The sequence below is a fragment of the Talpa occidentalis genome, unplaced genomic scaffold, assembly GCF_014898055.3.
Source record: "Talpa occidentalis isolate TD23 unplaced genomic scaffold, MPIMG_talOcc4v2.1 talOcc4.5, whole genome shotgun sequence".
NCBI classification, from domain to species: domain Eukaryota; kingdom Metazoa; phylum Chordata; class Mammalia; order Eulipotyphla; family Talpidae; genus Talpa; species Talpa occidentalis.
In genome coordinates, this window is record NW_023604861.1 from 75,099,176 (window position 1) to 75,113,170 (window position 13,995).

A 13,995-nucleotide genomic window follows, 5' to 3' on the forward strand; every position below is an offset into this window, starting at 1 on the left:
TGAATTCTCTCACCCTCCCGCACTTCTGACTGTACCCAGTGCATGTATAAACAAAACAAACAAACAAATAAATAAATAAAACATGCCTCTATTAAAAAAAAAAGAAATAGCATGTTATGGAAAATTTAAAGCTCTTTAAACAGATTCCTTTTGTGTAGTTAAGGGTTGACAAGCAATTGCTTGATGTTATTTTTTTATGCCACTGGACATCACATGATACAGTAACAATTGCAGATTACCAGCTGGAGTTTACCTATTTTAATAGGCCCAAATGACATGAAATGAGGTGTTTGGGTTTTTTTTTTTAATTTTTAAAAAAATTTATTTATTTATACAAGCACTGGGTACAGTCAGAAGCGCGGGAGGGTGAGAGAATTCACCAGAGCCAGAGCAAGGAACAGAACAGGCAGACTAACGAAGTACACTGCTGAGGGAAGCAGCGGGCGGCAGGAGAGGTCTGCACCCCATGTGGGACCCTCACCGGTGGCCAGGGATCGAACCAGCACTGCAGGGGCTGTGGGCAGCTTCGCAGCCCAGTGCTCAACCACTGTGCCACCAGGGGAGGCCCGAAATGAGGTGTTTTTTAAGTTATTTTTCTTCTTTCTTCCTTTAGGTCAAAACCCAAATTAATTGAAGATCTATTCTTGTTTCTTCTTTTCTCAAAGCAGCTATTCTGGGTCTGAAAACTTGGTGTAGGTTGAAGGACATCCTTGGTAGGGAGATTTTAAGGAAAATCTGTCTTTAACTTAACAATCAAGTATTTATTGAGTCCCTAAAGTGCTGTGTCCTGTTCTATACACAGTCCCTATCTTCAGGAATCCTGTATTATATGATAAATGTAGGAAGTGTAGAGAGGATCCTTTTTTAAACTACAGAAATGTGAAAAATTGAGGTTTTTTTATTTCTTAGTAAAATAGTGAAATTGGACTTGCTTCGGCTTAAAATGTAATTTTTATAAATTTTGACCTCCATTGTGTCTCATCTTTAATAAGAATTTGTTTTTCAACTAATTTCTTTTTTTAAAAAGCCATATTATACTAAATTATACACATTTTGGTATTGGTTCCATTATATGTGCTTTATATAGGATTAATTTTTCAAAAAGATTTATTTATTTGTAGAAGAACTGAGGGGTAGACCAGAGGTGTGTGAAGGGGATGAGGGCTTACCAGAGACAGAGTGGGGATCAGAACAGGCAGATTTACTGAAATATAGTGGTTAGGGGAGCAGTGGGCAAGACAGGAGAGGTCTGCTACTCCATATGTGGGTTTGCTCCCTGGCAGGGGATGGCACTCATGCTGTAGCAGTGATAGCACTGAGAACCCCTAGGCCACCAGGGAGGCCCCTATATTTATGATAAACTTTTTTTTTTTAAAGATTTATTTGTTTATTTATACAAGCACTGGGTACAGTCAGAGGTGCGGGAGGGTGGAGAGACTTCACCAGAGCCAGAGCAGGAAACAGAACAGACAGACTGATGAAATACACTGCTGAGGGGAGCAGGGGGCGGCAGGAGAGGTCTGCGTGCCACGTGGGACCCTCGCCCGTGGCTGGGGATCGAACCTGTGCTGCAGAGGCTGCAGGCAGCTTCGCAACCCAGCGCTCAACCGCTGTGCCACTGGGGAGGCCCATGATAAACTTTTTTTTAAAGATTTATTTTATTTAGGGCCTCCGTGGTGGCGCAAGGGCTTAAGTCTCAGCACTATGAAGTTATCTGCAGCCACTGCAGCAGGAGTTCCATCCTAGGCCAGGGAGCTAACCCACTTGGCGCAACAGACTTCTATCTTTCCAGCTGCTCCCTCAACAGTGTATTTCAGTCAATTTGCCTGTTCTGCTCCCCACTCTGTCTCTGGTGAATCCTCTCACACACACACCCCCACCCCCACCTCTGGCCTGTACCCCACCTCTTGTATGCATAAATAAATAAAATTTTTTTTAAAAAAGGAATGATGACAGAAAATGTAATCACTTTTACATACTTCTATCACTTTACTTTTAACAATCATTTTGATCATTTAAACTGGTGTCAAATGTTTACCTGGTATAATGAATCATATCATTAGTACCTTTGCATTTCTTATAAGAAATCTAGTAGATTTTACTTTCAATGAAAGAGATAAATATATTCTATATAATAAATTTGATGTTTAAAACAGAAGTTCCTAGTATATTTTTCTATTATCTGGATTTGCTTAGTATATAATAAATTCCTTGATATAGAGGTATGGTGACCTAATTTTTCTACTAAGAATTCTGCACTGTGGGGTCCACTCCCACACATATATCATCCATATAATTTAATTTTCTTTAGGTTCTCTTTAATTGCCTATCTGTGAAGTTAGTAGGCCTTTACATCCTGTTGACTTATCAGCTAGTTCTCTAGGACACTTAAACTTTAAAAACTTCTTATTGGAAATAACATATATATAGAAAAGTACAAAAACCACACTTGTATAGCTGAGTGAAGTTTCATAAACTGAGCATACCCATGTGACCAGCACCCCAGAACTCCAAACCCTCCCATATTCTCTTCAGTCAGTAGTTCCCCTATCACAAGGGAGACATTTTCCTAACGTCTAGTATCATAGTTTAATTTTGCCTGTTTGTATTATAAAATTCCATTTATTTAAAGTTCACATACTCTTTTGTACCTGGCTTCTTTCACTCAACATTATGTTTATGAGATTTATATTATCACATATAGTAGTAAATCTTCCATTCTTATTGCTGTAGAGCAAGGACTAGAAAACTGCCACACAGGCTATATCTGGCTCCCTGCCTGTTTTTGTGCAGCCAGTGAGCTAACAATGTTTTTTACATTTTTAGATGGCTAAAAAACCTTTTTCTTGACCCATTAAATGAAAACTCCATTATCTTTAGTAAAATAAATGTATGGTTGTTTTTACTTTATAGGGGCAGAGTTGAGTAATTGCAAGAGAAACTGAGGGCTAGCAAAGCCTAAAATATTTTCAGTCTGGCCCTTTACGGAAAAAATTTGCCAGCCCTGCTAAGTACGCCAGTGTTTGAATCTACGTATCACAGTAAACTTACATAGTCTCTGTTGATGGGCATTTGAGAAGTTTCCAGGTTTTGCCTTGCTAGGCATAAGGGATGCTATTTTTCAACCCTTAAAATTTAGCTATTTTTTGAATTACATTTCTTCCATTGAGCAGAGAACCATTTTTATTTGTTTTTTATTTTATGGTGCTACGAAAATAAAATTTATTAGTGTTTTTTAAATTGAAGTAGTATTGCATTATAACATATGTATGTCTCACATGTTCATTGAAGAAAACATTATTATGTGTATAATACTGTAGGTACAATATTCTACAGCAGGTTTTTAGAGCTTATTCATCTTACTTAATTGAAACTTTATGCCAGTTGATTAGTAATTCACTTTTTCCTTCTTTCCACTAGCCCCTGACACCATTCCATTGTTTGATTTATGAATTTGATTATTGTAGATTTCTCATATGACTGGAATCATATAATATTTATCTTTCTGTGATTGACTTATTTCACTTAGAATAATGTCCTCAAGGTTCATCGTGTTGCTATATATTGCAGTTTCTTTATTTAAAGACTCAGTGGTATATTCCATTGTATGAGAATCATTTTTTTAAAGATTTACTTTTTATTTACTTATGTATACAAGAACTGGCAAAGGTGGGGGTGGGTAAGAGGATTCACCATATACAGAGTGGGGAGCAGAACAGGCAGATCCACTGAAATATACTGCTGAGGGGAGCAGCAGCGAGACAGGAGAGGTCCGCTGTGCCCTGTGACTGGCTATAGCTTGATAGGGCTGAGATTTTTTTTTTTTTTAATTTTTTTTTTTTAATAGAGGCATGTTTTTATTTATTTATTTGTCTGTTTGTTTGTTCATTTTGTTTATACATGCACTGGGTACAGTCAGAAGCGTGGGAGGGTGAGAGAATTCACCAGAGCCAGAGTGGGGAGCAGAGCAGGCAGAAGGACCGAAGTACACTGCTGAGGGGAGCAGCGGGCTGCAGGAGAGGTCTGCGCGCCATGTGGGACCCTCCTCCGGTGGCCGGGGAGCAGCCGGGGATCGAACCGGCGCTGCAGAGGTCGCTGGCAGCTTCGCAACCCAGCGCTCAACCGCTGCGTAGGGCTGAGATTTTAACCCCTCACCACCAAGGAGGCTCGAGAACCATTTCTGATCTGTTCACAGGTTGCTTTTTAAAAGTTTTTATATAGTTTCATTGGGTTCTGTTTTGTCCTTACAAATAGATTTGGGATAAATAGATTAGTAGGAACCTGTGCCCTGAGGTGTGTTTCTTTTGAACAGATACAGGTTCTGTTTTGTAACCTATCCAATGCTTCTTTAATGGTCTTATTAACTAGTATAGCTAGTACGGTATTTTTTGTCATTTCTCTTCATCCATTATTTTCTTTATTAAGTCATTTAAATTTCCATAGGCTCAGGACTTCCTTTTCTGTTACAGATCTGCTACCTTAAGCGGGTAGTGGGGCTTTGGTTATAGTAAAATGACTTCTCAATAATTCTGGTTTTTGAACTGTGGTGTTTTTTTTTTTTTTTTACAGAAACATTAATTTGCACACTTGATTTGGATACTCTGCTTATAGGGCTTTTTCCCAAGAAAAGGCTCTGGTTTGTCAATAGTACTGTAAAGGCAGGGAAAAAACGAGGATAGTTTTGTTTTGTTTTTTTGCTTTGTAATTACTCCTGGAGATGTTCCCACACATAACTTTGAAGCTAGCTACAAAATGTTCTTTTAGGAAAGGCTTAGTTCTTTTTCCATGAAGTTAAAGACTAATGTGTTGCTTGGATTTCCTTGAATAGGAGGAAACATTCATTGCTGTATCATGGATTTTTTTCCCCTGTTGTTAACAGAGAAAGGAGGCCTACTTAAAACTGGAAGAACATGAGATAATGAGTAAGCTACTACTGAGTAAAAGTGACTTGGTGGGCTAACAAGCCAGTTAATAACAGTGAGCTCCTGTTTTTAAAGAGTGTAACTTGGAAGCATCTTGAACATTAGGTGCGCTCCTTGTGGCATAAATATCCACCTAACAGCAAATGCAAAACACTATTTGTTAGTCCAGTGAGTATTTAGAGAATCCTAATCGTAGTTGAGTTTCACTAGAGAAAATACTGGGTTTTCTAAAAAATATATTTTCTATCTTGAGTTATAATACTATGAGGTTAACATTTGTAATCATATAATGTGTGTTAAATTCTTGAGTTTACATTTACAGACATATTTGAAGTGTTATGTAAATAATCTGTTGGTCATTGTTTCTGAGAATTAGAATAACTCAGCATTATTTTGTGGAGGAAGTGGAGGAATGATTAGTAAGTTTGCTTTACCTTTTTTTATTTACTTATTTTGCATGAATTTTTTTCATCTCGGTCTCTAAAAAACAGTGCAAAATTTGTAATGCTTCCTACTGCTTTTATTAACTTACTAGATTTTGATTACATAGGTGCAACTGAAAAATTTAATTTTTTGAACCCGTGTTTAACTTTCCAGTTTTTTTCTTGTGTTGTTTTCTGTCAAGTGTTATGAATTAAATATTTGTTATCATTTTACTTTATAGTTGACCCTTGAGTGACATGGGTTTAAACTGTATAGACCCAGTTACACTCCAGTAAATACACTATAGCACTGTAAATATATTTTTTTCCTTGTGGTTTTCTTAATTACATTTTCTTTTCTCTAACTTTATTGTAAGAATACAGTATGTAATACATATAATATACAAAATAAGTGTTAATCTCAGTAAGGTCTCTGGTCATCAGCAAACTATTAGTAGTTAAGTTTTGGGGGAGTTAAAAGCTATATAGGAATTTTTGACTGCATGGGAGTTAGCACCACTAGCTCTAGTGACATGGAAGGGTCATCTGTAATAATAGCATAAGAAGAAATGAAGAAGATAATAATTAGTGTTAGGAGTTGGCGCCTCAACTCCGTCTTAGGCTTATGGTTCTTTTATTACAGAAAATGAGCAGGTCTTGGGTTATCATGTTTTGTCTTAAAACATTAGAAAATAGTGATTTTTGCTATTTCCAATGACATGGCATTATTTTTAGAGGAATCTGGGCCAGTGGCGGAAGCATTCTAAAGATTTTCCTTGAAGACAGAATTTGAAATTTTTAGTTTGATTTTTAAGGGTCTGTTTCCATCCTATTTTTCTAGCTTAGTGAGTATATTATTGTCTTAAAAAATTTGTGAGGTTTCATTTTTTTCCCCCCTTTCTCAATTTTGTGCAATTTCAATTAAAATAAACAAAGATGGTGACTATTAATTGTAATTATTTAAACAATCCTTTGTAGACTTCTGGCCAAAAATTGTATATTACCTCTGTAGGAGTTAAGATAGGGGATAAATATCAGTTTGGAGAAAAACTATTAAAATTCAAATTCAGAGAGTCACCATTGACTTTGCTTTGCATAGTTTCTGGTTTGACATGTAAATTGGTTCTGGAGTGACTAAAATTGTAGATCTTTTTGTTGAATAACAGTGTAATTCAATATAATCCTAATGTAATGTTCTGTAATTAGACTTGGGTAAATTGGAAAGTAGCAAATTGCTTTCAAGATCTTTAGCCTCAAGAGATTTTGCTGAAGCAGATACTAGGCTGTTCTTTCAGGCATTTAAAATATTAAGATTTGAAGCTGGCTTGATCAGTGGACTTAAAAAAAAGAAAACATCACTTTTTAATAGAATACCTATCAAGTTTTTTTTTAATTATTGAATTGTAAAACCTTTTAACACTCCATTGGGTTAGGCTTAGCCATTAATTTTCTTTTGTCTAGAAGGTAAAGTGAATGGTAGTTGATGTTGAATTGGAATGTTCATTTTAATCAGGTGCTGAAACAAGTATGTCACCTTTCATTGATTTCCTATATTCATTACTGTGCAAAGTATTGTGCTAAGTATTGGGGAAAATGTAAAGATGAGTGAGAATCTTTGCATTGCAGAAGAATCCTGTTGTTTAATGGGGGAGTCGAACATACATGTAGATGATAAAAATTGAAAGTAAAGTATAAACTCAATGAATTGTAATCAGTCTTTAGCTATTAGTATATAACATTTAAGTTGGGTCTAGAAGATAAGATTTCTTTTTTTTTCTTTTAACATTTATCATTTTTTTACATTTTTTTTAGACAATATTTGCTTCCCCCCACCCCCTCAGATTGTGTCCCCCTAGAATTTCCTTCCCCAAGGCACCCAAGCACCATCACCACCGTCCCCTGTGCTCTTCCTTCCCTCTCTTCTCACCCCTCTCCCTCCTCCTTCCCTGCAGTATGTCTCTGGTTTATAATTGTCTGTTTTTGCTTTGTTGTGTTTTGTACTGTTATTATTATTTTTTTACACTGATGTCTTATTTGGTTCCCTTATATTCCTGTTACAAGAAACCATCCGATATTTTTCTTTTTCTTTCTGGCTTATTTCACTGAGCATAATTCCTTCTAGCTCCATCCACGTTGCTGCAAATTGCATGAGTTTATCTTTTTTGATTGCTGAATAATATTCCATTGTGTATATATACCTCATCTTCTAGAAGATAAGATTTCTATAAATAGAATAAAGGGTTCTAAGTGGAGAACAGAATTAAGATGTGTAAATATGGAAATGTGTGTTGAGTTCAAGAACCCGTATTGTCCTTGTGAAACATGTGAGACACAAGATTATAAAGGGTATCTGATTGTCAGGATTGGTGTATTAATATATTTGAATGTTATCTTGTGGGTAGCAAGGATCCAGTGAAAGGTTTTGATTGGGCGTGTGACATTCCTTATATTTAGAAAGAGAATTCCTTAAGTAATCTAAGCATGAATGATTTCAGTGCAGCTATCAAACCAGTTAGCTCTGCAGTGTTTCAGGTGAATTTACTTATTGCTGAAGCGACCATATGACAAACCCACCCTTATGCATTGTAAAATTATTAAATTTCTGATTTACGTAGCCAAGGATACAGAATCTCTCTGAGGGGAAGTGGTCATATGGTACAGGAGGAAATGCAAACAAATTTCAGCTTGACTTCTTGTGGTCCCCACTGTTCCTCTATTGATAAAACGTATGTGCATCTGTCCCTTTTTACCCTGACTCAAATTACCACTTCATATTTTAAAATGTTCAAAACACCTGACCTGCCAAACTTGTGTTAATAATGGTTCATTTTTTTCATTAAAATTGTTTAAAAGGATCAAAATTAATCAGTTTGAATTTCACTATATTGTTACTATTTAGCTGAGATTTTTCAGTAAACAAAAAGATCACGTGTGTGTATCCAAAGGAAGCAAAGCCACAGGTATAGTCCACAAGATATGAGCATGATCCTCATAAAGTTGATTTTTCTCACAGTAGAAAATACTGATTTTTTTTTACATTTAGAAAAGAACAGATTTATTAGAAAAAGAAATTAAAAGAGCTCAAAAAACTGAATTTTGATTACCATAGTATTGTTGGCTTTTATTTTCTGTCTTATTGTGAATTTGTATCCATTGATAGGAAAGTATTTAAAAAAATGGGTATAAATCTGGAAGTCTTGGGCCTAAATGACTTAGTGGTTTGGATCAGGCTCTTATTGGGGCAAACCATTAGAACTGCTTTTAGTTTCCACTGTGTTTTAGTCTGCTTGGGTTACAGTCTATAGACTGGAGGCTTATTTCTTACAGTTTCGGAGGTGGAAAATTTAAGATTAAGGTGTGAGAAAGTTAGTTTCATTCTGTGTCCTTCTCTTGGCTTATAGGTGACTGGCATCTCTGTGTGATCATATAACATCTTTGTGCAAACCGGGAGAAAAAAGGAAAACATTCTAGTGTCTCATGAGCGCCTTGCCCTCATGACCTCATCTAGCCCTAATTACCTCTCAAAGACTGCATTTCCAAATTCCAGCACATTCAAGTTTAGGGCTTCAAAAGGAATTTTCTTTTATTATTTTTTAAAGATTTTATTTATGTTTTCACCTTTTCTAGAATGTTGTATAATTGAAATCATAGATTAGCTTTTTTCAGTTGGTAATATGCATTTGGATTCTTCCATGTCTTTTTTATGACTTTGGTAGCTCATTTTTTTTAATACTAAATAATATATTCCATTGTCTGGATGTACCACAGTTTATCCATTCACATGCTGAAGGACTTCTTGGTTCCTTCAACTTTTGTAAATTATGAATAATACAGCTATAAACATGTAGGTTTTTGTGTGGACATAAGTTTTGAACTCATTTTGTGTAAATACCAAGGAGTTTGATTGCTTAATCATATGGTAGGAGTGTGTTTAATTTTGTAAGAAATTGCCAAACTGTCTTCCAGAGAGACTGGCCATTTTGCATTGTACCAGCAATGAATAAGAGTTTGTTCATGTTGCTCCACATCCTTGTCAGCATTTGATATGTCAGTGTTCTGAATTTTGTCCTTTCTAATTGGTGCATTGCTGTTACCTTTTGATTTGATGGTTTATTTCTGAAAATCCTGGGGATAGTTTGATTATTACTATGTTTCATGACATAAATTATTTACCCAGAAATGACTCTAATTGTAAATGCCAAGTGTCTAAATATCTATATTGCTTTAAAGTATATTTATATTATGATTATTATCATCACAGTATCTTATATAGACAAGAATTTGAAGGGAACTTTAAAAATGTAACTTGTTGTTCTACCTTTTGTTTTCATTAGAATTATGCTTTTTTAATAATTTAATTTAATATATATTTACATCATTTTTCCTTTTTGTACAATGCATGCTTTCTCCTTTCAGGTGTAGTCCCTGCAAAATTCCCACCACCAGTTCACCCGTGCGCCCTCACCATAGTCCCTTAAGAACACATTCCCTCCTGTTTTGAGCCCTCTCCCTCACCCTCCCCTGCTGAGTATCTCTGATTAATAGTGGCCTGTTAATTTTGTTTTTACTTTATTATAATTTTTTTCCTCTTCCCTTATTTGGTTCCCCTACATTCCTCCCATAAGTGAAACCATGTAATATTTTTCTTTTTCCTTCTGGCTTATTTCACTGAGCATAATCCCTTCCAGCTCCATCCATGTGCCTGCGAATGACGTGCATTTATCTTTTTTGATTGCTGAGTAGTATAGAATTTTAATGTTTGTGATAAAGAAAACTCAAATCATTTACCTTTTAGGATGTATTTTATTTATATTGGAGTTGGTTTTAGTTATAATCCAGGCCATTTGTGAAGTTGTGACATTTGTTTTTGTTAGATACACATTTATGTTTTCCTAAATTTGGGCTGTTTTTTACTGTATGTTTGCTTAAATTACAGAAGTATGGCAATTTAGGAAGAAATGGAATGTGGGTTCCCATGACTTTTAGAAACTTTGTTCATTTAAAGCATTCATGATGCCTAAAATACCAATTCAGGTTAAGTAACACCTTAAAATTAAATCCTACTCTTACATATATTCTTTTTGGTTTTTTTGAAATTTGGCAAATGTTCTCATTGATTGAGTTTTTCTTCAAACAAAGCAAGAATAATTGAAAACAGATTATGTCAGCAGTGCACCAAATCATGTTGCAAGAGAAAAAGGCCATAGATTCAGAAGTTAAAAATAAAGTTTTGGCTGTTATAAGAACTGCATTATATGCAAATCAAAACTACAATGAGATATCATTTTACATCAGTGAGAATGGCACATATTAAAAAAACTAGCAACAAGAAATGTTGGCGAGGATGTGGAGAAAAAGGAACTCTCCTGCTCTGCTGGTGGGAGTGCAAAATGGCCCAACCACTGTGGAAAGCTGTGTGGAGATTTCTTGACCTACTAAAGATAGAGCTTCCATATGATCCAGAACTCCACTCCTAGGTATTTACCCAAAGGACACAGAAACATTAATTCAAAAGGGCACATGTACCCCTATGTTTATAGCAGCACTATTTACAATGGCCAAGCTATGGAAACAACCCAAATGCCCAAAAATAGATGACTGGATCAAGAAGATGTGGTATATATACACCATGGAATATTACTCAGCTATCAAAAAAGATAAACTCATGCAATTTGCAGCAACATGGATGGAGTTGGAAGGGATCATGCTTGGCGAAATAAGCCAGAAAGAAAAAGAAAAAGAAAAATATTGGATGGCCTCACTCATAGCAGGAATTTAGAAAACCTAAATAAGGGACCAGGAAAAAGACTAATTGCAATAAAGTAAAAATCAAAATCAACAAGGAACTATAGACCAGAGACACACTATAGTGGGGAGGAAGGGGTAGTAGAAGAGGGATTAGGTTCAGAAAAAGGGGGTGGGAATTGTATGGGGAATATAACCAAAATGAAAATGCATACATTATGCAAAAATGAAAAATGATATAAGAATTATGTAATATAAAATAATTCATAAAAAAAAGAACTGCATTATAGGAAGGAAAGAAGGAGGGGAACACCCACCAGTTAAAGGGTGAGGATTATCACCCCATTTTCTTAGTACATCAAAATTATTTTATATGGGAGACCTTTTTTTTCTGTATATAGTAGGTAGGGACTAGACTGACTCTTTATCGGCTGGGAAGAGAATTCTTAAGACTTTCAGATAGAAAAAAGGAGACTTGAATCTCAGGTAAAGGAGCTGGATTCTCATGAGAGTTGAGCTTTGGGGAAGAGACAGAGACGGAGCCAGTAGTTTTATGTTAGCAAACTTCAAAAAGACTCATTGTTAGGCTTACTGATAAACACTTGACAGAGAACATTGTGTTTCTCCAGTAAAACATTACAGATTTATAGTTGCTTTTTTGCTAACCATTGAAATAAAATGTTTCCTGATTATGGAAGACCTATTATCTTCATATAAATCAGGCAGTCCCAAAGTTTATTCTGTAGATTGTCAGTCCCTCAACTTATTTTTATTTTTAGAAAAAAGCATTCAGGGGTCAATTTAGATCAGAAAATGCTGCATATTATATTCCTTTCTTGTGATTGTTATTATTAGCATATTAAAAACATCAAGGCATTCTGCATAAAGAAACAAGTTAAACTTTCTGCTTTACATATATTAATTTACTAACCTTTTCTGTACTTCTGTTATTCCACTCCTCTTATACTGGTGCCTCACAAATTGATGCATGGGATCAGAGGCAATGGGCAATGCAGATGCTGAGAGCCCAGACTTGGAGCTAAGCCAACTGGATTAGAATCCCAGCCATGCCATTTGCAACTTGTGATCTTGAGCATGTCGCTAAATCTGTGTTTTATTTTTTCCAGAGCAGAAACAAAATCAGTGAATGAGATTGCACCTTCAAAACTGCCTTTTTTGTTGTTTCCAAATAAACCTATTTTGTTGGTGAAAAAAAGAAATAAAACCTTTTGAGTTATTATGAAACTGTTCAGATATATATAGAGAATAGAATACCCTTTATTACAGTTGCTAATATTTTGCTGAATTTTCTTTACTTTTTTTTCTGGAATATTTTAAATTTTGTCATGATATTTTACTTTAGTGTGTGCCTTTAAATTACATAACTACTGTATGATTATAGAACAAGCACAATAATTCTAATTGTCCTCAGAAATGTCTTTTATTGCTAATTTATTCAAACTGGAATCTGATTACCAAATACACATTGCATCTGGTTATTATGTCTAGGAGGATATTTAGAAGTAGAGATGAGGTTGACACAGGCATTTTTTTTATTTCAATGATGAAGTAAAAGGACATAGATTCCCTGCAAAGATTGAGTGTAGAATCTGGAAATACTAAAAAATAAATTAGGAATACAAAAAGAGATGGGGAAGTAGGCTTTCTCATACACCAAAGCTACCTAGCATCTAACAACAAAAGCAGTCGACATCACCTTAATCAAATAATCAAAGTTAACATCAAAGACAAATTGACATCTCTGCTTCCTATATAATATTTCTGCCCCCAAAATGAAGAATAATTCTGTAAAGCCACCTACCTATTCCCCAAAGAAAAGTGAGGAGAGGACAGGATCATTGGTGGCAATCTCATCTTGGAGACTAGCTAGCTAGTATAGTGAGGAAGAAGTTTTCTAAGTAAAGAACACCATTTATTGGGACATTTAAGTCTAGATTTTGGTAGATTTAGTAGGTTTGAATATTAAAAGTATAGAGTTAGAAAAGATTTGGGAGTCATAATGATAACAGTGTTAGTACTATTAATGTAATTTCAAAAAAAAGACAAATCCTGATTCTCCTACAGATACAAAATGAAGACATGTTAAATTATTTATTTTACTCATTTGAGGCAACCAGGCAGATATAACCAATTCAAAGGAAAAATAAAACAGACACATTTATGTGGAGTAAAGGAATGGGGATGAATTGTAAATTGAAGTTATGGAAAACTGATATATCTGCCCTTTTCTAGGGAGATGGGGGGTTTCAATTTAATTGCTATATGACAGGATATAATTTATACATCTATGAATAATGTACCCCTTATAAAGAGTTGTAAAATTAAAAGGCATAGAACTGGATTCATAACCTTGAAGAGTTAACAATAGAGGATACATAGGACATTTTGTTCCATATTGCTCATTTAATCCTCACTAAGATCCAAAGGAGATGTTCTTACGAGCTTATAAAAAAGGATAAAACTGAGGCATAGAGTAGGTAGATTACTTGCCCAAGAACTTACGTAAGGAAGTGGAAAGAGTACTGAAAACACATTATTTTGACTATTTAATCTGTAGAATTAATCACTCAAAACAAATATTAAAAAGGTACTATGTAGATAAAGAGGAGGAAAGAGCTAGCTTCCTGAGCTGTTTTCTAAAAGGAGTTGGAGAAAAGATAGTGCTTGTTGAGGATATCACAGCTACAGGATGCCGCAAAAGCCAAGGCATTAAGATGTAAAAGATCATGGGCTATCTGGGAAACAATAACTAAAAAGAAATGTAGGAAACTCCCCTACTTAAAAGAAAAGTAATATTCCATTGGTGTCTGAATATAGGTTTGTAGGCTACCTAATGTTCTAATGAATTTGTCACTTTGAGAAGACAGTGAGTTGCTTAGTATTTA

General features: G+C 35.1%; 1 protein-coding gene across 2 annotated transcripts in view; it reads left to right on the top strand.

The window, feature by feature from the left end:
• Positions 1 to 13,995, top strand: part of COMMD1 (copper metabolism domain containing 1) — a 166,645-nt gene that overhangs the window by 24,474 nt on the left and 128,176 nt on the right. The window lies entirely within an intron of this gene.